This window comes from Stomoxys calcitrans, chromosome 2 (genome assembly GCF_963082655.1).
Source record: "Stomoxys calcitrans chromosome 2, idStoCalc2.1, whole genome shotgun sequence".
In the NCBI taxonomy this organism is placed as follows: domain Eukaryota; kingdom Metazoa; phylum Arthropoda; class Insecta; order Diptera; family Muscidae; genus Stomoxys; species Stomoxys calcitrans.
The window spans coordinates 131,316,467-131,343,261 of NC_081553.1; the positions used below are offsets into that span (position 1 = coordinate 131,316,467).

The 26,795-nt window shown below is 39.0% G+C and overlaps 1 protein-coding gene and 1 long non-coding RNA gene across 3 annotated transcripts in view; one reads left to right on the forward strand and one right to left on the reverse strand.

Annotated features, from left to right (window-relative positions):
- The window catches only part of LOC106093438 (protein spaetzle), a 108,412-nt gene that overhangs the window by 70,090 nt on the left and 11,527 nt on the right, over positions 1–26,795 (reverse strand). The window lies entirely within an intron of this gene.
- On the forward strand, positions 1,310–9,294 carry LOC106093440 (uncharacterized). Its single transcript, XR_001222355.1, has 3 exons — positions 1,310–1,395; positions 1,449–1,573; positions 9,097–9,294. It is a non-coding gene; the product is annotated as an uncharacterized LOC106093440 (long non-coding RNA).

Here is a 26,795-nt window from a genome sequence, read left to right on the forward strand (position 1 = left end):
CAAACAATGCGGCTTGTAAGGTCTCAATAATTCAAATCGAGGGATCGGATTACATGGGAGCTATATCAGGTTATAGATCGATTTGAACCGTACTTGGCACAGTTGCTGAATGTATTAATAGAACACTTCGTGCTTGATTTTAGCCAAATCGGACAATAATTGCAGCTTCCAGAGACTTAAGAATTCAAATCAAGAGATCGGTTTATATGGGAGCTACATATAAATCTGAACCAATTTGGCCATTTGCAATCCCCAACGACCTAATATTAAGTATCTTTGCTAAATTTCAAGCGGCTATCTTTCTGCGTTCGGCCGCTATCGTGATTTCGAAAGACGAACGGACATGGCTAGATCGATTCAGAACTTCGAAACGATCAAGAATATATATACTTTATGGGGTCTTAGACGAATATTTCGAGGTGTTGCAAACGTAATGACTAGATAAGTATACCCCCATCCTATGGTAGTGGGTATAAAAAGAATATACATATTCATAAGTACACATATTCATTTATAAATAAAGAAAAACTAGTTGAAACCTCGAATAATATGTTTTAAATGTCAACCGTGAAAGGTATTGTCGGGGTAAATATAACACTATATTTGTCTCAAACTCTTGCAAGAATTTATCGCAAAAAAAAATGTGCTTTTGACGTAAACAAAGGGAAAAGGTTGCAAAAATGTTGCTCGTCGAAAATTCCAGTTATATGAAACGATTTATTGTTTGCGTAGCTTCACAAACTATGTAGTGATTCTTTCGCTTTTGGTGATATGGAAATTGAAAAATCAGATGATCTCGATGTTCTTGGAATGACAATACAATGTGATGACCGTTGGTACAGTTATACTTCTATTGGATTGCCCAAAAAGTAATTGCGGAGTTTTCATATAGTCGGCGTTGACAATTTTTTTCACAGCTTGTGACTCTGTAATTGCATTCTTTCTTCTGTCAGTTATCAGCTGTTACTTTTAGCTTGCTTTAGAAAAAAAGTGTAAAAAAGTATATTGAATTATAGTTCATTCTAAGTCTTATTAAAAATGCATTTACTTTCTTTTAAAAAATCCGCAATTACTTTTTGGGCAACCCAATATATATGAAGTTTCGAAAGAAGCATTGAAGTCCTTGAAAAATATTTCACTTCCCTTTCATGAAGTTACGCAAATTATTACGATATTATTACACTTAAACCCACGTTGTGATTTATGTTTAAATATCAAATACTGAAAATGCCCTCTTAGCTTCGATAGACGATCAACCAATAAATAACAAATCAAATTATTGACAAAATATTTATTCTGAATCAATAATTTGTTTTTCATATTATATTTCAATAAAGCAAAATCACAACAACCAAAATAAATCTCCAGCGAATCAACTTAGTAGAAACGTTGCATGTTTGTAATCAAATTAAATTCTAGAAATATTTTCATGTGAATCTTTCTTACAGATAAGAACACATTTTAATTGATTATGTCATGTAATGAGACATCTGTGCTAGCCGACACAGTGACCAAGCGAAAAAACCAACTAATCAAGTAAAAGGTGGATTAAGCGACTTGCATGTACCCTCAGGTATGTTGAATATCAGGAGAACTCGGTTAGGTTTAAGTGACAGTCTGCCATCAGACTCACCTTGATGTGTTCGTCCATTTTGATAACACAGGAACAGAAGAAGGAAGGAATAATCCTTTTAGTTCCTACCGTTGAATGATCCACATCGCTTTAAAAAGCCAAACAACTTGCAAATGATCACATCCATCTATGCAGACAAATTCTCAAAGAAATGAGAACCTAATTTGGAACTCCTTGTGTCTGCCAGTGTGGGCCAAATACACAGCAGATGGTCTGCAGTCTTTTCTTCCTCGGCGTTCTCAAAGCTTCTGTAGAAGTCTACACTTGAATCTTTTAGTTTGTCTGCATGCATTCCAATCAGACAGTGACCTGTCATGAAGTACACAACGAAAGCGAAATCTGTTCTAACCGGCAACATCAGAGCGTTAGACCTCTTGAAGTCTATTTGGGTCACATCTTTTTGAAGCGTTCACAACAGTCACTTTGTGACCATCTGTCATTCGTTACCCTTCGCGCCTGATCCTGAAGAATTGGATTACATGTCGCTAGAGGCATACCCACAGATTCCAGTTCCCCTAGAATGTGTATGATATTTCCTAGTCTCGCAAGCTCGTCTGCTCTACAATTCCATGGGATATCACTGTGGCCTGGCACCCAGAACAGATGAATATTGGACGGTTCAGCAATCTCTTTGAGAAATCTGTGACGGTCGAGAGCAGTTTTTGTGTACAGAAATACGTTCTCCGAGGATTTAATGGCTGCCAGGCTGTCTGAGAAGATATTCGTTATGACATTATATCTTAGCTATACCACCACTTCTTTAATTGCAAGGATATCCGCTTGATACACCCTGCAGTGGTCGGGTTACCGACCGAAACTAAACGACAAGGTTTGGAACCATCCGTATTGAAGTCTATGGAACTTCATTACCCGGGATATCGTAGTTCTAATCGTTTCTATCGGGAATGGTGGTATTGTGCTTTTTATAAAAAATCGGTTCAAGCTATGTGTAATCCACACTGCCTGGAACATCGGCAAGGACACTGTGCTCATAGCCGCCACTTGACCAGGGAGAAAGCTACCTTAGCCTCACAGCAGCGGTTTGTCCAGAGGTATTGTGTGAAGCATAAATTCAGTGTACAGATGGTGTCGTCCTCAGTGGGGATGTGATGAACAAGCAAGCCATTCTTTGAATCCGGCTGGGTATTGAACAGTAGGTGGACTTTTGAAGCGCCGTGCACAAGCCCACAACACCAAACAACATTAAAGGTCTGACAATTGCAGTATATACCCAATGCATGACATGCGATTAAAAGCTCCAACATATACCAATGCCTCTCTTGCAGATGTAAAGGACAAGGATTTCCTTTTCCAAAATGTTAAATTTGAATTTCAATTTTCTGCCCAGCAAAACACTCAGGTATTTTGCCAAGATCGGTTTATATGGCAGCTATATCAAAACATGGACCGATTTAAACCATACCATACCATAAAGTGATACCAAAACACCACGTAAAATTTTTCAGTCAAATCGGACAAGAAATGCGCCGTCTAGAGGCTCAAGAAATCAAGACCCAAGATTGGTTTATATGGCAGCTATATCAAAACATGGACCGAATTGGCCCATTTACAATCCCAACCGACCTACACTAATAAAAAGTGTTTGTGCAAAATTTCAAGCGCCTAACTTTACTCCGTCGAAAGTCAGTGTGGTTTCGACAGACAGACGGACGGACGGACAGACGGACGCACATGGCTAGATCGACTTTAAATGACATGAGGATCAAGAATATATATACTTTATGGGGTCTCAGACGCATATTTCGAGGTGTTACAAACAGAGTGACGAAAACAATATACCCCCATCCTATGATGGAGGGTATAAGAATAACTGTTTGGCCTTACTCTTCTTCTTTGACTGTCTAATCGTCGCGTTATTGTGAATGGACAACGCTACCGCACCATACTCACCGATTATTTTTGGCATCAATTGGAAGATTTGGACCCGGACGACATGTGGTTTCAACAGGATGGTGCCACAAGCCCAACAGCCCTCATTATAATCGGTTTATCGAAGAGTTAGTATGATGAGTGTGTCATTGCTCACTCGATTGCCGCCTCTTTCTTGTGATTTGATGCCTTTACACAGTTTTTTTTGAGGCTGCCTAAAGTCTGGGGCTATACCAATAAGCCGACGACGTTTGAAGGACTCTGGCCTAGTCATTAAAAACTGGGTCCAACATATTGACAGATGGAAACGTGCCCGCGGTGGCCATATGAACGATGTCGAGTTCCATTCATAAAGTTTTTGAAAGAGTAAATGATTTGCGTTTTATATTAAAACAAGTAAAAGAGAGCTAAATTTTGCCAGGCCAATTCTTGGGAACCCACCACCATGTATTCTGCTAAAAATTAATACAATCTAAATTTAGGTGAAGGGCATAATTTTTTTCTACATACCGAACTTTTGTCATACCAGTAAAAAAAAAAGCTTCTAGGAACCAAACAAGGATATTTGAGAGACCGGTTTATATGGGAGCTATAACAGGTTCTAGACTAATTTGTACCTTTTTTGACACATTTATTCGAAGTCGTTACAGAACACCGCATGCAAAATTTTAGCCAAATCGGACAAAAATTGGGGCCTTCAGATGCTCAAGAAGTCAAAACAGGAGATCGGTTTCTATGGGAGCTATATCCAAATCTGAATCGATATGGCCCGTTTCCAATCCCCTACGATCTACATCAATAATAAATATCTCTGCAAAATTTCAAGCGGCAATATTTACGCGTTCGACCGCTATTGTGATTTCGACAGACGGACGGACGGACATGGCTAGATCGACTCAGAATGTGGAGACGATCAAGAATATATATACTTTATGGGGTCTTAGATCAATCAACATAAGATAGCACGGAATTCCTAACTTAAAATTTTCTTTTTAGAGGTTACTTCATAGTTCTTAGAGCGCACAACAAGCCGATTACTGACTGAGGTGTATGTCCATAGTGGCATGGGACAGATTAATATCTGCACCCTCTTTTCAACCTAATCTAACCTAACCTAGATCAATATTTCGAGGTGTTACAAACGGAATGTCTAGATTAGTATACCCCCATCCTATGGTGGGGGGTATACAAATTTGTCAAGCCCTTTTGGAAAACCAGATATATCACTAAGAGCGCTTGGAAACTTTGCCCTAACCGCAAAACTCACGTCTCAGTATACGCAACCATTTTTACACCCTTTTCTTCCAGAGACAATGTGACTACATTCCAAATTAGAGGAGACAGTACACCACCTTGAGTTGTTTCTCTGTAGACCCATTTTTTAGATCTACAGATCCCAAAACTACCGTAATGAATTTTTTAGTAAGCAAGTTATTAATACATTTTCTTACAGTAATAATGATTGATTGATTGGTGTTACAATATGAAAAGCACTCTCAATGTCTCCATTGCTTTAAGTTCTTTTTAAAGTTCGAGCTTAGAAAATGTTTGTTGCATAGGACTATTAACTGTATCTTCTCAGTCTCATAACAATCAATTTCAATACCTATCAATAGCTTTTATATTTGAATATAACGCAGCCAAGATCAACCTGATCTGACAACACCAACGGTGGGGTAGTAGAGTTGACAGCGAAACACCTCTTTTTCCACACGGAACGACAAATTCAATGCAATCCATTCCCACGAATTTTGGCACAATAGTTGATTCAATATTAAAACATTTACCGGCGCAATAGACCCCAAGTCGCGAGTACAAATATATTTACATACATTTAATATACAAACTCATGAACTTGTCTATCGTGACACTGATTTATAGATGTGCATTAGGGTTATCACAATTTTCCATAGAATTCCAAGAAACCTGATCAAAATGTTTACGAAAGTATAAACAATAGCAATGTTTTCTTTAAAAAGGAAGGTAAAGTTTAGTGTTAAGTTTCAAAATAAAGTGGCTTATTTTTCCTAGCGGAAATGAATGAATCGATGATTGTACAATCAAAGTAAATTACTTCCCTCCTTTATTTTAAGAAAAAACGTTCTAAAACCGTCCTGTTGGCACCATATACTCTCCAAGTCCATACCATCCGATTGGGGCCAAAAATATTGTGCTATCATTGAACGGTAGCAATCCCCATACGCAGTAACATGCTGGTGTTGATCATCACTGAAGAAGTACGCCCCAATGACGTCGCCGGCCTATAAACCGCACCAAGCCGTAATTTTTTGATTGTTGTCTGACCAATTATGCATATTTTGCATAGTGACGAAGCCATTCAGCCATAAATGAGCTTCATCGCTGAATATAATTTTTCGCTCTTAACGTTGAGGCCACTGACTCTGAATTTCGGTAGTAAATTTTAATAATTTCTACTGGTTGTTGGCTCATATATTTTCCATCATGAAATGGCCAACCTTTCTGAAGAGAAATGTCAAAAGAGTAGCAAAAACTATGGCATCGTTAGCTGTCGCTATCGATCTACTTTTGTAGCGTCCTTGTTCAAACCCCGTTATTTTTATGGGAGCTACATTTAAACTTATAGCGATTTCTTTAAATTTTTCTTAGACTTCCTCTCTGCCCTAAAAATAAATGTTCATTGAAAATGTGTTCTGTACTTTATACACAAATTACCATGAACATACTGACATTCATAGTCTAAACCGGAAAGAGATTCTGAATCTTTCGATATACTTATTAATATTCTTATTACTCAATATGTAGAGTCTTGGCTAGAACTATGATAAGTTCGATAAGGTTTTCCCCCTCATCAAAAGTTCTACGAGACTAAACTACAGTGATATGCGAAAAAATAGGGAGAGTTATATCGATGATTTATAGCAATTTGTTAATGCACATACATTGGTTTTTTAGACGAAAAACTGCAAAATAAGAAATGGGAAGGATAATTTCGAGTTACTAATATAGCTGTGACGAAAAAGGGACCTCTTGTGTTTAAAAAGGACTTGCCTTACCCTATGCATATATTCGGTTCAGTTTGAACGAACCGAAACTGGTATAAAAAGCTTATATGAGTAACCAAAACTCATCTCAGTTGGACGGACGTAATCCTCAAAGTTGAGTTTCAACGATATTCCATAGATTTTCAATCGAATTAAGATTCGGAAACTTTGGGGGCCACAGACATTTTATTGCCTTTATACCAAGGTTATCTGTATTAAGAAGTGTGCTGAAGGCTCTTATGCAATTCAAAAATTTATTTGATTTGCCTATAGTCTTCATAAAATTCATCGTAATTTGTATATATTATCATGTCCTGTATACAATACAAGAGGCCCACTTTATGGTATAGAAACACTTCCCAAACCATGACATTTCTACCGGCATGTTTGACGGCTTATACGTTGTACTTGGGGTTTGCTATGGCCTTAGCCGATCTTATTACACGACATTATTAAACATAATTTCCTCTCTATAAAACATGATTTTTATACCCGCCATCATAGGATGGGGGTATACTAATCTAGTCATTTCGTCTGTAGCACCTCGAAATATTCGTCTAAGACCCCACAAAGTATAACTATTCTTGATCGTCTCGACGTTCTGAGTGGATCTAGCCATGTCCGTCCGTCGGTCCGTCTGTAGATGCTGAGCGTACGAATATCACCAAATCCAGCCTTTTCCCGTGTCTATGACCCAAGACCAACATTCGTGAAAAATATTATGATTCTAGTTTTAGCCGTTTGAGCGAGGCGATAATCAGTCAGTCAGCAATCTGTCAGACAAGCAAGTATTTTATATATATATATAGATTATTGATCGATATGGGCCTTACTTGTCATGGCTATAAGAAGTCATAGAAAAGTACCACCTCCAAAATTTCAGCCTAATCGGGTAATAATTGCGCCTTCCAGAGGCTCAAAAAGTTAAATTGGGAGATCAGTTTATATGGCAGCTACAACAGGTTATGGGCTGATTTAGACGATACTCGGTATAGTAGTTAGAGGTCGTATCAAACCGATATCCAAGCAAATCGGATAAGAACTGCGCCCTCTAAAAGCTCAAGAAATCTAATCGGGAGAACGTTTTATATTGCAGCCATTTCAGGTTATGGACTGATTTAGAAAATAGTTGGCGCAGATGTTGGAAGTCATACCAAACCAATATGTGCAAAATTTTAGACAAATCGAATAAGAATTATGTCCTCTAGAAGATCAAGAAGTCTTATCGGGAGATCAGTTTATATGGCAGCTATATCAGGTTCTGAACTGATTTGAACCATACTTGGAACATTTGTTGGAAGTTAAATCGAAACATCACGTGTAGATTTCAGCCATTGCGCCCTCTAAAAGCTCGAGAAATCAAATCGGGAGATCGGTTTGTATGGGACCGATTCGGCCCATTTAAAAGCGCCTAGCTTTACTCCTTCAAAAGTTAGTGTGGTTTTGACAGACAGACGGTGGAACGGGCGGACATGGCTAGATCGACTTAAAATGTCCAGACGATCAAGAATATATGTACGTACTTTATGGTGTCTTTGACGAATATTTCATGGTTTTACAAACGGAATGACGAAATTAGTATACCCCCATCCTATGGTGGAGGGTATAAAAAGATGCCCCTTATCATTGAGCTTAAACTTTAAACCTACTCCAACATGTGTGTCACAAATTAAATAGGAAATGGGCATAGCCATGTTGTGATTTCTAGCTCTCTTCTGTATTTATATACTATCAATATATGCACTCAGAAAAATGCTTATCGTAAACATGAGATATAACATAGAACACATTAGTTCAAGGTTTTTACGCACGTTTAACTTAAAATTCGTGAGGGCTTAGAAAATCAACTTTGTACAAATAAAACTAACTTTTCATGAGTATAGATTAAATAGGTGGTAAAAATGCAGGTGGTGTTAGTAATTTTACTTAATTTTTTTTTCTTTATAATAAGTAAGCACTTTACCAAGCAAGGGTAAAGACAAATTATCGTCGACGATACCTCTTCTGAAACCCATAACTGAATGAACTACTGGAAGAAGTTCGGAATTTTAGTTCAATATGCAAATTGCTAATTTTGCTCATGAACATTCCACTAAGGAACAGGGGCAAACTTCTCACTTATCAATGAGTGCAGTCCGATTCAAGTTTAAGCTCAATGATAAGGGGCCTCCTTTAGATTAGAAGCGACTCCGAACGGCATGCCGCAATGCGACACCTCTTTAGAGAGAAGTTTTACATGACGTAGTACCTCACAAATGTTGCCAGCATTAGGTGGGGAAAACCACCGCTGAACATTTTTTCTGATGGTCTCGCGAGAATTCAAACCCAGGCGTACAGCGTCATAGGCGGACATGCTAACCTCTGCGCCACGGTTGCCTCCGTAGTTCAATATATGTAACTAAAATGTTAACAATTTTTATTTTTTGAGTTCACAAAAAGATACTCGGAAGTAAGCATAATATAATAATTGTTTTTTAGTGTTGAACTAAAATTGAATTTGCTGACTTTGGAATTGTCAACTCCAAAAATATATTCTATTATTTCTTTCAGCTCCCCACAAACTAGAGGAATAATGTGGGACATAATTTTAAAGTATGAAATAATTAAAAATCATTTTGCTGGCTCGAACTCGGGACATTTGTGTTGAGAAGCAGAAATATATGCTGTGTGCCACAAAAACTTACACACTCTTTCAGGCAAAATGTTATGTTAAATTATGCTCACTTCCACTGCTGTTAACATTGTGTCTATAAATAGAATTTGTGAAACATAAACAAAAAAGCATGTTCATCTTTGATGGAAAAGAGATAGAAAACGTTTTGCTTTTGTATTGTTAAATATTAAAAGGAGGAAATAGTCGAAGACTCTAATAATAGTGATGTGGATGAATGCGTAGAGCGTCTTCTTTGTAAATGGAAGGATCTTGGTTCAACACTCGGCTGCGATAAAATTACAGTTTTGTTTAATTTATAATTGCAACATTTCATACTAAATTTGGTTTCTTCAGAACAGCTGAACAATTGATAGCGTGGGGATGGGAGACGGGCGGAACTGGGTTATGAAATTAAATGTGTCCGCCAATATCCAATAAGATGCTTCGAAGAATTCGGAAATAGCGATTTTTTCAATGATTTTCAGTTTCAATGCATGTTTGTTCATATTTTACTAGTGGGAAGTAAAAAGTATAATAATAATATGTAAAAACAATTTCGTAACTGTTATGAAATTAATGAACTCATAGCGAGCTCATAATTCTTTAGCGCCGTAGGAAGTTCAATATTTCCCAAATTTAGCTCATTTTAACTAGTGTTGAGGTTTTTTTCGAGTGTATATTATATACTACAATAGTTCCGGTAGTTCGTTTAGCTGCTGCACTCTAATGTATTTTTGTATGGATAGGTGATATTGATAAACATATAATTACATGTGTTCATTGAAATGTTATCATACAACCATAACAATATAAACGTGTAGTTGTATATATTGCAGTCAGTGCGGTTAATTGTTAGTTTTTCTTGTGGTAAAATATGGAATTACCCAATTTCCCTTCAAGTACTACTACTAAATACAATGAAATATATTTTGATTAAAATCAATCCATCATCACATCGAAAACTGCGACAAATAACGAATTTAATTATATTTTAAATTTATTAGCTAACCAATAGCTATTCAGTTTATTCTGATAGTAGCAAGTGGAAACAACGGAAGTGCGAAAAAATAATAAAATATGAGATAATAGTTCACATATTGATTTGATTAGAATTGGGAATCTGAGGGAAAATATTTAACAATTTTCGAAATCCCTTTTCCACTCCTTCTAATAACGGTTCAAGAGTTTATTCTAGATTTGAGGGAATAACAAGTAAAAAGGCGTTAAGTTCGGATGTGCCGAACTTTGGATACCCACCACCTCGGGTATATATGTAAACCACCTTTCATCAAAATTCGGTGAAAATTGCATATCTTATGTCACATAGCAGTTATATCGAAATATGATCCAATTTGGACAAAATACTGATAAGTACAAGTCATTGTCTAATGGTGTATAACCAAATATTGGTCTCTTTAGTAGTTATATCTAAAAATAAACCGATCTGAACTATATACGACACGGATGTCGAAAAGCATAACATAAGTCAGTGTGTCAAATTTCAATGCAATCGGATTAAAAATGCGCCTTTCATGGGGCCAAGACTTTAAATCGGTCTAAATTGCAGCTATATGCAAATCTTGATCGATCTAGATCAAATTGCAGAAATATATGGAGGGGATTAACTTAACTCTTTGTCCCAAATTTCGGCAACATCGGACAATAAATGCGCTTTTTATAGCGCCAAAACCTAAAACCGAGAGATCGGTCTATATGGCAGCTATATCCAAATCTGGACCGATCTAAGGCAAATTGAGGGAGAATGCTGAAGGGTCTAACACAACTCACTGCCCCAAATTTCCTCAAAATCGGATAATAAAAGTGGCTTTTATGGGCCAAAGACCCTAAATTGGAGGATCGGTCAATATGGCAGCTATATCCAAATCTGAACCGATCTGAGCCATATTGACGGAGGATGTCGAAGGGCCTAAGATAACGCACTGTCTCGAATTTCAGCAAAATCGGATAATAAATGTAGCTTTTATGGGCCTATGACCCTAAATCGGTTGATCGGTCTATATGACAGCTATATCCAAATCTGGACCGATCTGGGCCAAATTGACGGAGGATGTCGAAGGGGCTAACACAACTCACTGTCCCAAATTTCAGGAAAATCAGATAATAAATGTGGCTTTTATTGGCCTAAGACCATAAATCGGCGGATCGGTCTATATGGGGGCTATATCAAGATATAGTCCGATTTAGCCCATCTTCGAACTTAACCTGCTTATGAACAAAAAAAGAGTCTGTGCAAAGTTTCAGCTCAATATCTCTATTTTTGAAGACTGTAGCGTGATTTCAACAGACAGAGGGACAGACGGACGGACATGTCTATATCGTCTTAGATTTTTACGCTGATCAAAAATATATATACTTTATAGGGTCGGAAATGGATATTTCGATGTGTTGCAAACGGAATGACAAAATGAATATACCCCCATCCGTCGGTGGTGGGTATAAAAAGCGTTCGTTGTTACTAACCTCCCCTGTTTAAGTGTAAGACTTCCGAAACACATGTAGTCACTCAATTTATAAAGTTATGATACTTCATACAATGTTTAAGAAATCTTTGCCACTCCGTAAAGAAAGTACCAAGAATAGCAATACAGTTTTTGCCACTTTGATACCAATTTTATACCCACAACTGTAGGAAGGGGGGTATATTCATTTAGTCATTCCGTTTGCAACACATCGAAATATCAATTTTCGACCCTACAAAGTATATATATTTCGGATCGTCGTAAAATTCTCAGACGATTTAACGATGTCCGTATGTCTGTCCGTCAGTCCATCGATGAACTTAATTAAATTTTTGGCGATGAAGATCCATCAAAGACGAGTGTTTATCGATGGTATGGTGAATTCAACAGAGGTCGCAGTTCACTCCAAGACGAATTTCTTGAAGGTATTCAAAATCAGTTGTTGTTCCAAAAATATTGCAAGATTGTCATGTAACCCATTGTGATTGAGACAACCTTAGGCATTAGTGGGAATAGCATACATTCAATATTGCGTGAACATTTGACCATCAAAAAATTTGTTCAATCGCTCTAAAAAAGGCAAGTGTCGATTAGTTGAAAGAAATGCTCAAAAAATTACTTCTAACTAGTGACGTATATAAGTTTTTCGTCACAGAGAAATCAATAAGTTCTTTACTCCAGTGTTTCATGAAGCCAAGAGCACTACGTGCTTTGTTTACAACCATTGAGATGTGTTGACGGAAGTTTAAGCGTTGATCTAAAAGAAATCCAAGGTCTTTAAAGCTTTAGTTGATTGGAACCCAAAAAGTATCTAGTTTTAAGAGAGGTTATTCTTGAAAATGATATTTGTTTGCATTTGGAAATATTAAGTTCCACAAAGTTCTAGTTGCACCATTCGTAAAGAGTATCAAGGTCATACTGAAGATAACACTGTTCATCAGAGTCTCTCCTTGATCTGAAGATCTTTACATCATCTGCATACATCAAAATATTCGAGTGCTTTAAAGTAAAAGGGAGATCTTTTATGAACAAACAAAACAGCACAGGGCCAAGGTGACTACCCTGTGGAACACCTGAAGAGACAACAATTGATTTGGAAACTGCAATACCAAATTTAACTCTTTGAGTACGTCCAGTCAGATATGATCTGATCCACTTTAGTAAAGATGGACTGAAACCAATAAGATCTATTTTTCTTAACAGAAGGTTGTGGTTGACTTTATCAAATGCTTTACTAAAATCGGTATATATAGTATCCGTTTGGTAGCGTTCCCTAAAGCCATCGTTGACCAAACAAGTAAATTCAAAAATATTTGTTATCGTCGATTTCGATTTCCGGAACCCATGTTGGTAGGGAGACAATATAGAAGAGACTTGATGTGAAATAGTGTCAGTCAGAATTTTCTCTAATAGCTTCGGCATAGCATTTAAAATTAAAATGCCCCTGTAATTAAAAACCTCATTGCGATTTCCGGCTTTAAATAACGGTCTTATATAAGATTGCTTCCACAATTCCGGCAGATATCCATGCTTTAATGAACTGTTAAAAAGTGTACAAAGGGGATACGAAAGTTCGAGAGCGCAATGCTTTAAAATGTTCGATGGAATTCCATCTGGACCGGGATTAAAAGTTATCTTCAGTGACCTTAAATTTTCAAGTACTACGTTTTCGCCAATCCCAGACATGTCTATATAAGCTGAATTGTTGATTGTGTATAGATATGTTCCACATAAATCATAATAATTATCTGAGTAGGTAGTGTTAAAAAAGTCAGCAAAGATGTTGGCAATTCCTGAATCGTTATCAGCTACTTTTGCTTTATGTCTAAGAAAGTTCGGTAAACTATAACAACGGCGCTTTGAATTCACAAATTTGTAGAAGGATTTAGGATTTGATTTCAATTGATTTCTAATTTTATTCAAATAACTACCATACGCCAATTTGTTTTCCTTTTTATATTCGCTTCTTGTTAATGAATACATCGAAAAGTCAGCAAAATTTTGGCAAGATTGGTCAATAAATGCGCTTGCAGTGGCTCAAAAATCGGACGATATACATATATGGCAGCCGATTTTTATGAAATTCACCAGTAATATTAAAATTCATAAGAAAATCCTTCGGATGAACATTTATATGGGAGCTATGTCCAAATCTAAAAGTCGTCGAGGAAAGCGTTTTACAAATTTTCATCATGGGATCTTAGACGAATATTTCGAGGAGTTACAAACAGAATGACGATTAGTATACCCCAATCCTATGGTGGAGGGTATAAAAAAAACAGCTTTAGGTTGTTGAGCTACGTTTATGGGCTCAATGATCTAAATCGGGTCTATGTGGCATCGGTCGGAGGCGACACGCTGATAAGGCGATAGGTCTATGTGGCAAAATTGCAAATTTACCCATGAACATTTCACTAAGGAACAGGGGCAACCTATTCACATGTCAAGAAGTCCGAACGGCGCATAAAATTCAAAAATGAAAATTGTTATGAAAAACGCATCAAATAAGAAGACTTTAAAGAAATATATTTGACATTTTTTATAAATAAATGCTACATATTTTTCCCAAAAATTTAAATTTTTGGACTGAAGGGCAGTGACTCCAGGAATTTGAACGTGAAGTCCTTTTATGGAGCTCGGGCCAGTGGCCCTTCCCGTTTGGGGGTCCCTTCGCAAGACGTATCATCTAAATCGGTCTATTCACTTTTTAATTAACCAATGCCTTATATTAAACAAATTTTGCTTAATTCGAGTGTTGTAAACTAGTGAGCCTGGGGTGGTCCAACGTGACTTTTCTACTCTGCTGATTATCCCGATTCTATCCGTTACTGTGGATTCGAGAGTGTCGGTTGGACGCATTAGTCCATAGATGGGCAGCATACACATACATACGCATTCTGGAGGCACTTTGGTTTCCTCCTCCTTGTCTTCGGTTGGGATACGGACATTAGGTTAGCCAAAAAAGCTTTCAAAGTTGTGTTTCATGGCATCTAAAATTAGAATTGTAGCTGTTTATAACCACGGCCGAGACGGGAAAGCTACGATCACCACTCAGGCTGGATTTTTGAACTCCGACTAGCGTCCTATCAATCGTTATCACAGGAAGCTTAGCGGAAAGCTACCGCTCGTCCACAGGTTGCAGAAAGTGGAAAGCTTCATTTTTGATGCAAATGGGACCGCGGGCAGTCAGCGATTTCGATAGAAGAGTCTTAGTGAGGGGTCATGTGGCACTGGCTCTTAATTAAGTACTGAGTGATAATGATACTCGAAATCACAAGGCGAGTTACTGGCGCCTTCAAATAACCAATGGCCAACATCAGTTCCCAGATTAGGGGAGAACGTCGAATCTTGGAGCAAGCGGCTCGCGAGATCGAGGGGTACATGTGCAATCGCACCAAATCCATGCGGTTGGAGCGCTGGGCCAGTAACTCGCCCGCGAAACTCTTTAAGAACCACTTTGAGACACAAAGGAATATTAAAAATGGACCCTCTAACGTTGACGACCCACGCAAACGCAAAATAAAACATGATCTGCGGATCTGCACCTGGAATTTCCGCATTCTTTATAGAGAAGGTGGAGTATACGGTCTGGCGGATGTATTAGAGAAATACAAGGCAGATATTACCGCCTTACATGAAGTGCGATGGACTGGGAATAGCGTCAAAACAACACCAAAAGGTGACGAACAGGTCGGAGACTGAAACACCTTTTCTCAAGCTTTACTCCGGTGGATGAGAGTCTAGCCACAATCCGCATAAAAGCCAAATTCTTCTACATCAGCCTTATTTGTGCCAATGCCCCGACGGAAGACAAGGACGAGCAGACCAAGGATATTTTCTACGAGCGCCTTGAGAGAGATTATGACCACTGGCCCGCCCATGATATTAAAATAGTTCTGGGAGATTTTAATGCGAAAATAGGGAAGGAGGACATCTTCTAACAACGGTCCAACAGTCGGAAAGTTTAGCCTCCACGAGATAACGTCCAGTAATGGGTTGAGGTTGATAGATTTCGCCGCAGCGAAAAACATGGGAGTTAGTTGCACCAGATTTCAACATAAAAAATTCACAAAACCAAATGGCTGTTACCCGATCAAAACACGAGGAACCAAATTGATCACGTTGTGATAGATGGAAGGCATTCATCCAGCGTGTTAGATGTACGATCGATCCGTGAAGCGAATATAGATTCGGATCACTGGCAAGGTTTGCATCCGTAGGAGTATGGCGAGAAAAATACGATCTGACACTGCACGGGTGCTAGACATTGAAAAACTGCATACACAACGTATGGCAACGACATACTCCACTCGACTGACAAACTGTTTGAGGAAAGCACTCCTTGTTCCGATGATATAATGGCACAGTGGCAAATCATTGCCCATTCCATGGAACTTGGGTACCGGAAGCCTTCCCCTCGAGATGCTTCTGAAGTCACACTCATAGAAAAAAGTCTGCTGAAAATAGCAAACACTGTCTGCTGACTGTTAAGTAGTTAATTTAATTGTGCTGCTATTACAGTACTAATTGCTCAATTTCAGAACAGCAGGTTTACTGCCGAAAAGTCTGTTTTTGCTGGGAATGACTGCTGCTTAATTATAAAGAAAAAATAAAATACAAATGTAAATGTGTGTCTCAGTGGATGTTTATAATCACCACTGAAAATATATTTTCCGTAACTTTTTTAATACCCTCCACCATAGGATGGGGGTCTACTAATTTCGTCATTCTGTTTGTAACACCTCGAAATATGCGTCTAAGACCTCATAAAGTATATATATATATTCTTGATCGTCGTGACATTTTATGTCGAACTAGCCATATTCGTCCGTCTGTCTGTCGAAAGCACGCTAACTTTTGAAGGAGTAAAGCTAGCCGCTTGAAATTTTGCACAAATACTTCTTATAGGTGTAGGTCGGTTGGGATTGTAAATGGGCCAAATCGGTCCATGTTTTGATATAGCTGCCATATAAACCGATCTTGGGTCTTGACTTCTTGAGCCTCTAGAAGGCGCAATTCTCATCCTATTTGACTGAAATTTTGCACATCGTGTTTTGATATCACTTCCAACAACTGTGCGAAGTTCCAAAATTTCAGCCAAATCGGATAAGAATTGCGCCCTCTAAAAGCTCAAGAAGTCAAATCCCCAGATCTGTTCATATGACAGCTATATCAGGTTATGGACCGATTTCGACCATACTTGGCACAGTTATTGGATATCATAACGAAATACTTCGTGCAAAAATTCATTCAAATCGGATAAGAATTGTTCCCTCTAGAGGCTCAAGAAGTCAAGACCCTAGATCGGTTTATATGGCAGCTATATCAGGTTATGAACCGATTTAAACCATACTTGGCACAGTTGTTGGGTATCATAACAAAACACGTCGTGCGAAATTCCATTCCATTCGGATAAGAATTGCGCCCTCTAGAGGCTCAAGAAGTCAAGACCCAAGATCGGTTTATATGGCAGCTATATCAGGTTATGGGCCGATTTGAACCATACTTGGCACAGATGTTGGATATAATAACAAAACACGTCGTGCAAAATTTCATTTCAATCGGATAAGAATTGCGCACTCTAGAGGCTCAAGAAGTCAAGACCCAAGATCGGTTTATATGGCAGCTATATCAGGTTATGAACCGATTTAAACCATACTTGGCACAGTTGTTGGATATAATAACAAAACACGTCGTGCAAAATTTCATTCTGATCGGATAAGAATTGCGCACGCTAGAGGCTCAAGAAGTCAAGACCCAAGATCGGTTTATATGGAAGCTATATCAGGTTATGGACCGATTTGAACCATACTTACTGGATATCATAACAGAACACTTCGTGCAAAATTTCATTCCAATCGGATAAGAATTGCGCACTCTAGAGGCTCAAGAAGTCAAGACCCAAGATCGGTTTATATGGCAGCTATATCAAAACATGGACCGATATGGCCCATTTACAATACCAACCGACCTACACTAACAAGAAGTATTTGTGCAAAATTTCAAGCGGCTAGCTTTACTCCTTCGGAAGTTAGCGTGCTTTCGACAGACAGACGGACGGACGGACGGACATGGATAGATCGACATAAAATGTCACGACGATCAAGAATATATATACTTTATGGGGTCTCAGACGAATATTTCGAGTAGTTACAAACAGAATGACGAAATTAGTATACCCCCCATCTTATGGTGGAGGGTATAATAACAAATGTGGCGAGCGAGTTCAGCCGCATTTCAAAATGTTTACAAATGCATGGATCAGGTAACTGCTTTACAGTAATATTCCACAAATTAAAGTCATCTCTTCCAACACAATTTCTAAAAAAAATGCCTTAAGTAATCAAAATATGTAACAGGCAAAGTAGCATAACATTTTTTTTTCTGCAGATTTTTGTACTTACAACAGCAGATTTTGTTTGCTGATTTAGCTGACCGAAATGTTTGCTACTACAGCAGCCTTATGTTTGCTAAGACTGCGTTAATGTCTGCTTTCCCATTTTCAGCAGACAAAAACATCTGTTTTAGCAAATATTTTTGCTGTTTTGAATAACAAATTTGATTGAGTGCAAGTAAGTGGCATACAGAGCAAGTCTGCAATCAGTAGCACACCGCCACATGAAGAAGAGGCATCGGGAGAAAAGGAGAAACGTCTATTCCGCAGAAAGAAAAAGGATATGGAAAGACGTGAGTGTGAGCGAATTGAGATGTACAGGATTCGGAATTAAGTCCTGAAATTCTACCAAAGAATTAAACATCCAACCAATGGCTTTGGTGCAGGCACATCCTCGTGCAGAGACCAAGAAGGAAATCTGGTAACACACACAGATATAGAAATAACATTGTACTTAACTGCTTGTGTCCGACGATGGCAGCGAAGAGAATACCGCAGAACCAATCCCTGATGATGGTATAGAATGTTTACCTTCTAGTCAGAATGAGGTCCAAGTAGCAGTGACCCGACTGAGAACAACAAGGGAGCAGGAGCCGACTAATTTCCCACCAGAACTATTTAAGACCATAGGCGACACGCTGATAACGCCTATGCATCAGCTTGTCTGCCCAATCTGGCTAGAAGTACGAATACCCGATGGTTGGAACCCGATGGTTGGAACCCGATGGTTGGAAGCATACCATATCCCGTACACAAGAAAGGACAAAAGATGAAATGTACCACTACAGAGGAATAAGTCTCCCCCATCGCATATAATATATTCTCCAGCTTACTATGTGAAAGATTAAAACCTAAATTCAATGAGATAATTAGGTCCTATCAATGCGGCTTTAGACCTGGTAAATCCACTCTAGACCATATATTCACACTGCGCCTAATCCTAGAAAAGACATGAGAAGGAAAAATCATTAAATTTGTTGACTACAAAGCCGCTTTCGATACCCCTATGTTTAAAGGTATTTCAAGCCATGTCTTAGTTTGATATCCCTGCAAAATTAATAAAATTCTGCAGGATGACACTTGCTGATACACGTTCCTCAGTAAGAATAGGAAAGAATCTCTACGAACCATTCAATACCAAACGAGTTTTCAGACAAGGAGATAGCCTATCGTGTGATCTCTTTAATATCATGCTGGAGAAGATTATACGAGATGCAGATGTGAACAGATATGGCACACTACTCACAAGAAAACAAATGCTACTCCCCAATGCACACCGGAGGTAGTAACTGTAGCCTCAGAAAGAATCGAAAGAGAGTTAGTGAAAATGGGTCTGGCAGCCAATGGAGATAAAATAAAATGGATGGTATCGATTCCGAAAAAGCGTTGTACAACTGATCAGATAAAGAAAATGGAGAAAGTTAGGAACTACAACTGAGATAGGAATAAAACGAAAGATAATAATGACTAACAGATGCTACTTTGGATTGAGCATGCAGCTGAGGAGCAAACCCACCTTTCGACAGACTAAAATTTCACTATACCGTGATACTACCCCCGGCGTTATATGACCCCGAAGCATAGGAACCTACAAAAGCAGATGAGACAGTGCTTGGAGAGTTTGAGAGAAAAATCCTCCGCAAAATATTTGGACCAGTTTGCGTTATTGGAGAATATAGGTGTCGTATGAACCACGAGCTCTATGAGCTGTATGACGACGATAGCATCGTTAAACGCATCAAAATACAACGGTTGCGTTGCCTAGGTCTTGTTGTCAGGATAGATGAAGAAGCTCCAAAGAAGTCCTTTGAAGGCGAACACGGTGGTACATGCAAACCGTGACGACCAAAAGCCCGATTGAAAGTGGTGGGAGACACCTGAGCGCAGAAGATCGAGGCCCTTAGAACTCTATTCTACCTTCGCCTAGTGGAACAAATGTTCTGTCATAGCCAATTAAAGTAAGTAAAGTAAAGCTGTATATAACTCCACTCTTATTTATGCAGTTATAAATTTTCGTTTGTTTTTCAATTCTTCTTTGGTGTTGGTACAGTTTATATCTTAAATTGTAGCTAGTTTTAGCTTCAATCTGCGCAAGTGCTTTTCTTGGAATAGTTATAATGTTATTATTTTAATGTATTTTCAAGCAAACAACATACTTGACGTTGACACCTGTCTTGTACAATAGAGAAACAATAAAATAAATACAAATAGAAAATGCTATGAAATGCCAGATATGTACATATGTCAACATGACGCCAGATATGAGCATACTTAAATACACCATTCAATACTACCCTCAAATTTATCGACTTGTTATGTGGCTAATATTATTTAAAGAAATATTTTATTATAACCACCACATCTTCTTCATGATAAAAGTCATGCAATACATAATAGTTAAATCATTTATAGATGACAAGCTTAAGTTTTGAATTTTAAGTGTATGCAAGTGCACAAAAAACAATTAAAAACGTGCTTAGTTCGGCCGGGCCGAATCTTGGGAACCCACCACCATGGATTCTGCTAAATACTTTTACAAAATAAATTTAGTTGAAGGGCACAACTTCATACTGAACATACCAAACTTCTGTCAAACCAGCAAAAACTAAAGCTTCTAGGAACCGAACAAGAATGATCGAGAGACCGGTTACCATGGGAGCTATATCAGATTAAAGACCGATTTGTACCGTATTTGGCACAGTTGTTGAAAGTCGTAACAGAACACAACATGCAAAATTTCAGCAAAATCGGCTACAAATGGCGGCTTGTAAGGGCTAAAGAAGTCGAATCGGGAGATCGGTTTATATGGGAGTTATATCTAAATCTGAACCGATATGGCCCATTTACAATCCACCAAAGACCTATATCAACATTAAGTATCTGTGAAAAATTTATCTCTGGTGATTTTTCCGTTAAAATTTTGCGCAGATACTCTATATTGATGTAGGTCGTTGGGGATTGTAAGAGGGCCATATCAGTTCACATTTAGATATAGCTCCCATATAATCCGATCTCACGGTGTGTCTTTTTGAGCCCCTGGAAGCCGATTTGGCTGAAATTTTGCACGTAGTGTTCCGTTGTGACTTCCAACAACTGTACCAAGTGCGGTCTAAATCGGTTTATAATCTGATATAGCTCCCATATAAACCGACCTCCCAATTTGACTTCTTGAGCCCTTACAAGTGGCAATTGTTTTTCGATTTGGCTGAAATTTTGCACGAAGTGTTCTGTTGTGACTTGCAACAACTGTGTTTAGTACGATTCAAATCGATCAGCGACAGGAGTCTCAATACAGCCTAACGAACAGGGAGCCGATGATGGTAACATCACCTACTCCCAAAAAGCCTATTTACTTAAGATTTGGAAGACTAAGATAGGCAATGATCCTAGTATTGAAACATCAGGCAGTACAGGCAATGAAAACTCAGTTCAATCTAACGACCCGACGATTTAACCATTGCCGACTATTCGGAAGACTAGGATAGGCAAAGAACCTAATACGATGACATCAGGCTGTGCAGTGACAGGAAGTCAATGCAGTCTAAAGAACAGGGAGCAGACGATGAGATCATCACCTACTCCCATGATGCCCATTTATTGGAGGCCCAATGATTGAGGTAATCCAGATAAACCTTCACCGGAGCAAGACTGCTATACAAGCTCTGATGGAAATAATCAGCAAGTACAAGATTCATATTGCCTTAATTCAGGAGCCATAGACGTCGCCAAGATAAAAAAGTTTCTCTCAAAAACCCATGTTCAAAATGAAACTTTAGTAGACGACTTGGGAATGAAAGCGGAGACAACAGAGGACATGTTGAGGCTTTTGAGGAAAACCCATTTTCCACAGGATACGAAGGGACTCATGGAGATACCGGAATCTTGGAATAATGACGTTGATCGAAGGTTTATAATTACGGAATTTATGATGAAGAAATCCTTGAGTAGCATCAAACCATTTTAGTCACCCGGACCTGATGGAATATTTCCGGCGTTACTACAGATTGAGACAGACTATCTGGCATCGCATCTGGCCAATATTTTCAAAGCGTGCCTAGGACTTCCATATACTGCGAAAGCCTGGCAGAAGGCAAGGTTGGTGTTTATACCCAAGCCCGGCAAAGCAAGTTATACGATCCCAAAGGCCTACAGACCCATAAGCCATACATCCTTTCTACTCAAAACCATGGAATGTATTGTGGACACCATGAAAAAGAGTAGGACATCCAGCGAACTGCTCAAATACCAGCAGCATTCCTATGTCAAGGGAAGGTCGGTGGAGACTGCCCTGCACGAGGGCAGAGAAGAATCCTTCGATGCCAAACGTACACCCTGGCGGTATACATTGACATTGAGGGGGTTTTTAACAATGTGCGGACCGACACACTGATCCAATCCTTGGACCAGTACCGGGTGGAGCCGCTCCTTAGAGACTGAATAAACTATGTGCTAAGGAAGTTAGATAAATTGTGTGTCCCATGGCATAAATATAAGGGAGAAATTGGCACAAGGCACACCACAGGGCGGCATTTTATCGCCAATCCTATGGTGACCACCATAAATGACTTATTACGGATGCTGACTGAGGAGGGATTTGAATCCGTCTGCTACGCAGACGATGTTATAATACTTCTAAGGGGTAAGGATCCGAACGAGCTATGCAGAAGAGCCGAAAGGGTCTTGCATATGACATATGAGTGGGCTAGACCCAAAGGTCTCAATGTAAACCCAGAAAAGACTGAAATATGCCTGTTCACGAGCAAGAAGAAGGTAAGCCAATTTAACGCACTACGTTTCCTCAATAAGACCATTTCGATATCTGACAAGGTCAAATACTTAGGTGTGATCTTGGATAGGAAACTGAATTGGAAGTGTCACATTCAGGAGCGTACTGAGAAGGCTCACAGATGTTGGGCACTATGTAGACGGGCCGTAGGCTCGAAATGGGGCCTGAATCCTAGGATAGTCCACTGGCTGTACAGGAGCGTGATTACACCAATACGTACTTACGCCTCAGTAGTTTGGTGGACTGTTATGGAGAAAAAGTGCAAAATAAGGACAATACAACAGGTTCAGAGGACATGTTGTCTTGGCATAGGCGGAGCGATGTGGACCACGCCCACTAAGACACTGGAGACTATTCTATATATCCGACCCATTGACATACGGAGTAAGTGTGAGGCAGCCACTGCGGCTATGAGACTTATTGCGATGGGAAAATGGACTGAGGATGGGAGCAGCTCATACCATCGCGGTATAATCGAGGCGACGATAGGAAACCTGGAAGGAAGGGAAGAGGTTTCCGATCCTGAGAGAACCTTGAAGTCGAGTGCGAGCATTGCTGCCATCGGCACAGTCTTGGATTGACGGAACCCTAGTATTGCCATCTGGAAGATCATGTTACTCGGATGGATCAAAGCTAGAGGACAGAGTGGTTCTGTGGGTTTTAAATTGAGAACCCCGGGACTGAGATCTGTTTTAGACTGCCTGACCATAATACGGTCCTGCAGGCGGAGATCCGGGCGATCACGGAATGCGGGAAGTGGAGTGGTGTGGTGCAAAGGCGAGGACGTTGAGTGTGACAATAAAATTGCCATAAGGGTCACGAACAGTCTTGCAGTGTAAGAAGGAGATTAACGCCTTCTCTGAGGATGACAATCCGCATCGTTTGGGTGCCGGGCCATAACGCAATAAGGGAAAATAAAAGGGCAGACGATTTGGCGGTGAAGGCCAGAGGACTGCCGTCAATAAACTTGGTTAACCCGAAACCTTTCGGGTCGACGCAGTCCGAGTAAAGGGAGTGGGCGACGATTGCGCATGCATCATTGTGGAATAGCGAAAAGGTCGGTAGGACGGCGAAAATCCTATGGGGGGATCCAGATCGTGAGAAGACGAGGTTATTACTGAAAGGAAGCAAGAAGTAGATCAGTATAGCTATTGGTATCATAACGGGACACATAGGACTACGAGCTCACTTATGTATGTAAAATCAGTGCGGCAAGTGATAGCATGTGTAGGGCATGCTGGGAAGATGATGAGACGTTGGAGCATTTCCTTTGTCATTGCCCGGGTTTCGCGTCTTAGGTGGAGACACAATACCAGACATGAACCAACTTAGGGGAGTGGTATTTAAAACAATTAAGGATTTTGTATGTAGCACGGAATTCCTAAATTAAAATTTTTCTTTTTAGAGGTTACTTTATAGTTTTTAGAGCGCACAACAAGCCGATACTGGCTTAGGTGTATGTTCATAGTGGCATGGGGTGGATTAATATGCACCCTTTTTATACCCACCACCGAAGGATGGGGGTATATTCATTTTGTCATTCCGTTTGCAACACATCGAAATATCCATTTCCGACCCTATAAAGTATATATATTCTTGATCAGCGTAAAAATCTAAGACGATCTAGCCATGTCCGTCCGTCTGTCTGTTGAAATCACGCTACAGTCTTTAAAAATAGAGATATTGAGCTGAAATTTTGCACAGATTCTTTTTTTGTTCATAAGCAGGTTAAGTTCGAAGATGGGCTATATCGGACTATATCTTGATATAGCCCCCATATAGACCGATCAACCGATTTAGGGTCTTAGGCCAATAAAGGCCACATTTATTATCCGATTTCGCTGAAATTTTGGACAGTGAGTTGTGTTATGCTCTTCGATATCCCTTGTCGAGTTGGCCCAAATCGGTCCAGATTTGGATATAGCTGCCATATAGACCGATCAACCGATTTAGGGTCTTAGGCCCACAATAGCCACATTCATTATCCGATTTTGCTGAAATTTGGGACAGTGAGATGTGTTAGGCCCTTTGACATATTTCTTCAATTTGGTCCAGATCGGTTCAAATTTGGATATAGCTGCCATATAGACCGATTTCTTGATTTATGGTTTTGGGCCCATAAAATGCTCATTTATTGCCCGATGTCCCCGAAATTTGGAACAGTGAGTTAAGTTAAGCCCCTTGACATACTTCTGCAATATCGCACAGATCGGTCCAGATTTGGATATAGCTGCCATATAGACCGACATCTAGGTTTTAGGTTTTGGGGCCATAAAAGACGCATTTATTGTCCGATGTCGCTGAAATTTGAGACAGTGAGTTTGGTTAGGCTCTTCGACGTCCTTCTTAAATTTTGCCCAGATCGGTCCAGATTTGAATATAGCTACCATATAGACCGATCTCTGGATTTAAGGTTTAGGGCCCATAAAAGAGGAATTTATTGTCCGATTTCGCCGAAATTTAGGACAGTGCTTAGTGATAGGCTCTTCGACATGTTTATGCAACTTGGCCCAAATCGGTCCAGATTTGGATATAGCTGCCATCTAGACCGATATCTCGATTTAAAGTCTTGGTCCCATAAAAGGCGCAATTATAATCCGATTTCACTGAAATTTGACACAGTGACTTATGTTTGGCTTTTCGACATCCGTGTCGTATATAGTTCAGATCGGTATGAGGTATATGAGTATAAGGTATGAAATTTTCACCGAATTTTGATGAAAGGTGGTTTACATATATACCCGAGGTGGTGGGTATCCAAAGTTCGGCACGTCCGAACTTAACGCCTTTTTACTTGTTTCAACCTAAACTAATCTAACAAATTTTTGCATGAATTTATCACAAATGATGCAATTTTATCGTAAACAATGTCGTAATGTTTTCACAAAAAAAAAAAAACGTTTATCTGTTGAAAATTTCCTTTATGGCTAATGTATTTTTTTCGTGTAGTATGCAGTATGCAGAATAGCCAATTTCTAAAAATATTCGCAATAATTTTGCTTTAAGTCTTTTAATGTAATTTTTTAAGGAAGGATATGCTTTGAAAATTTTACAGAAATAGTGTTGAGAAAAAAACATCAGTGACAAACATTAAGTAATAGCCGCTTAAAGACTTCAGTCAACAAAAAAATACTTAACATGCCTTTAGCTTGCGTTACAAATGTCATTCATCAAAATGTTTTATAATCGACACCTATCGCCTCATTTGCCACCGGGGTTCACACACAAAACTCAATTAGCATAATGGACAGTTCATTCATAAATACAAGAACCAGAATCGGTAAATTTGAATAATTTTGCTTGTTTGTCAGTCACTTTTCCGCCACCTTCCATCATTTGTTAATCAAATGAAATAATTTATTCTTAGTGCATACGAGCCACGAACGTGTGGGGAAAAGCAACAAAACAGAAAATCTAACAAAGCATTGGTCGAAAAACTATTTTCGTTGTCACAATAATAACACTATCTATCCATGAGCAGTCGGCAAAGCGATTATGTCCATTCACAAAAATGTATTTATCAAAATCTTCGACATTTGAAGGGGAGAATTTAAAAACCCTAAACCTGCACCTAAAAAAGTAATTCATAAGCCAAAAATAAAAATTTCAACAGGTAAACTTCAACTGCAAAAAAAGTTGGACTTAATTTACAACTAGCTGACCCGGGCCCGCTCCGCTGCGCCTTCTTTTACTTTATATGGAACAAAAGTTTCCTTGGAATATTTTTTTCTACAATTAAAGAACTTTTGTTGAAATACCTTGCTACGAAAATAGTATATCGCTTGACTAACAGTTTAACAATATAAGTGCCTTTGTCCGAATCCCATATGATCTTTATTGGTCTACGAATTTAAGTTTGGTGTAGTTTGGTGTTTAAGTAAGGTGTACTCCATTCTTTAAATACTTTATTTCAGCCCGCTACTCTCATAATATCTG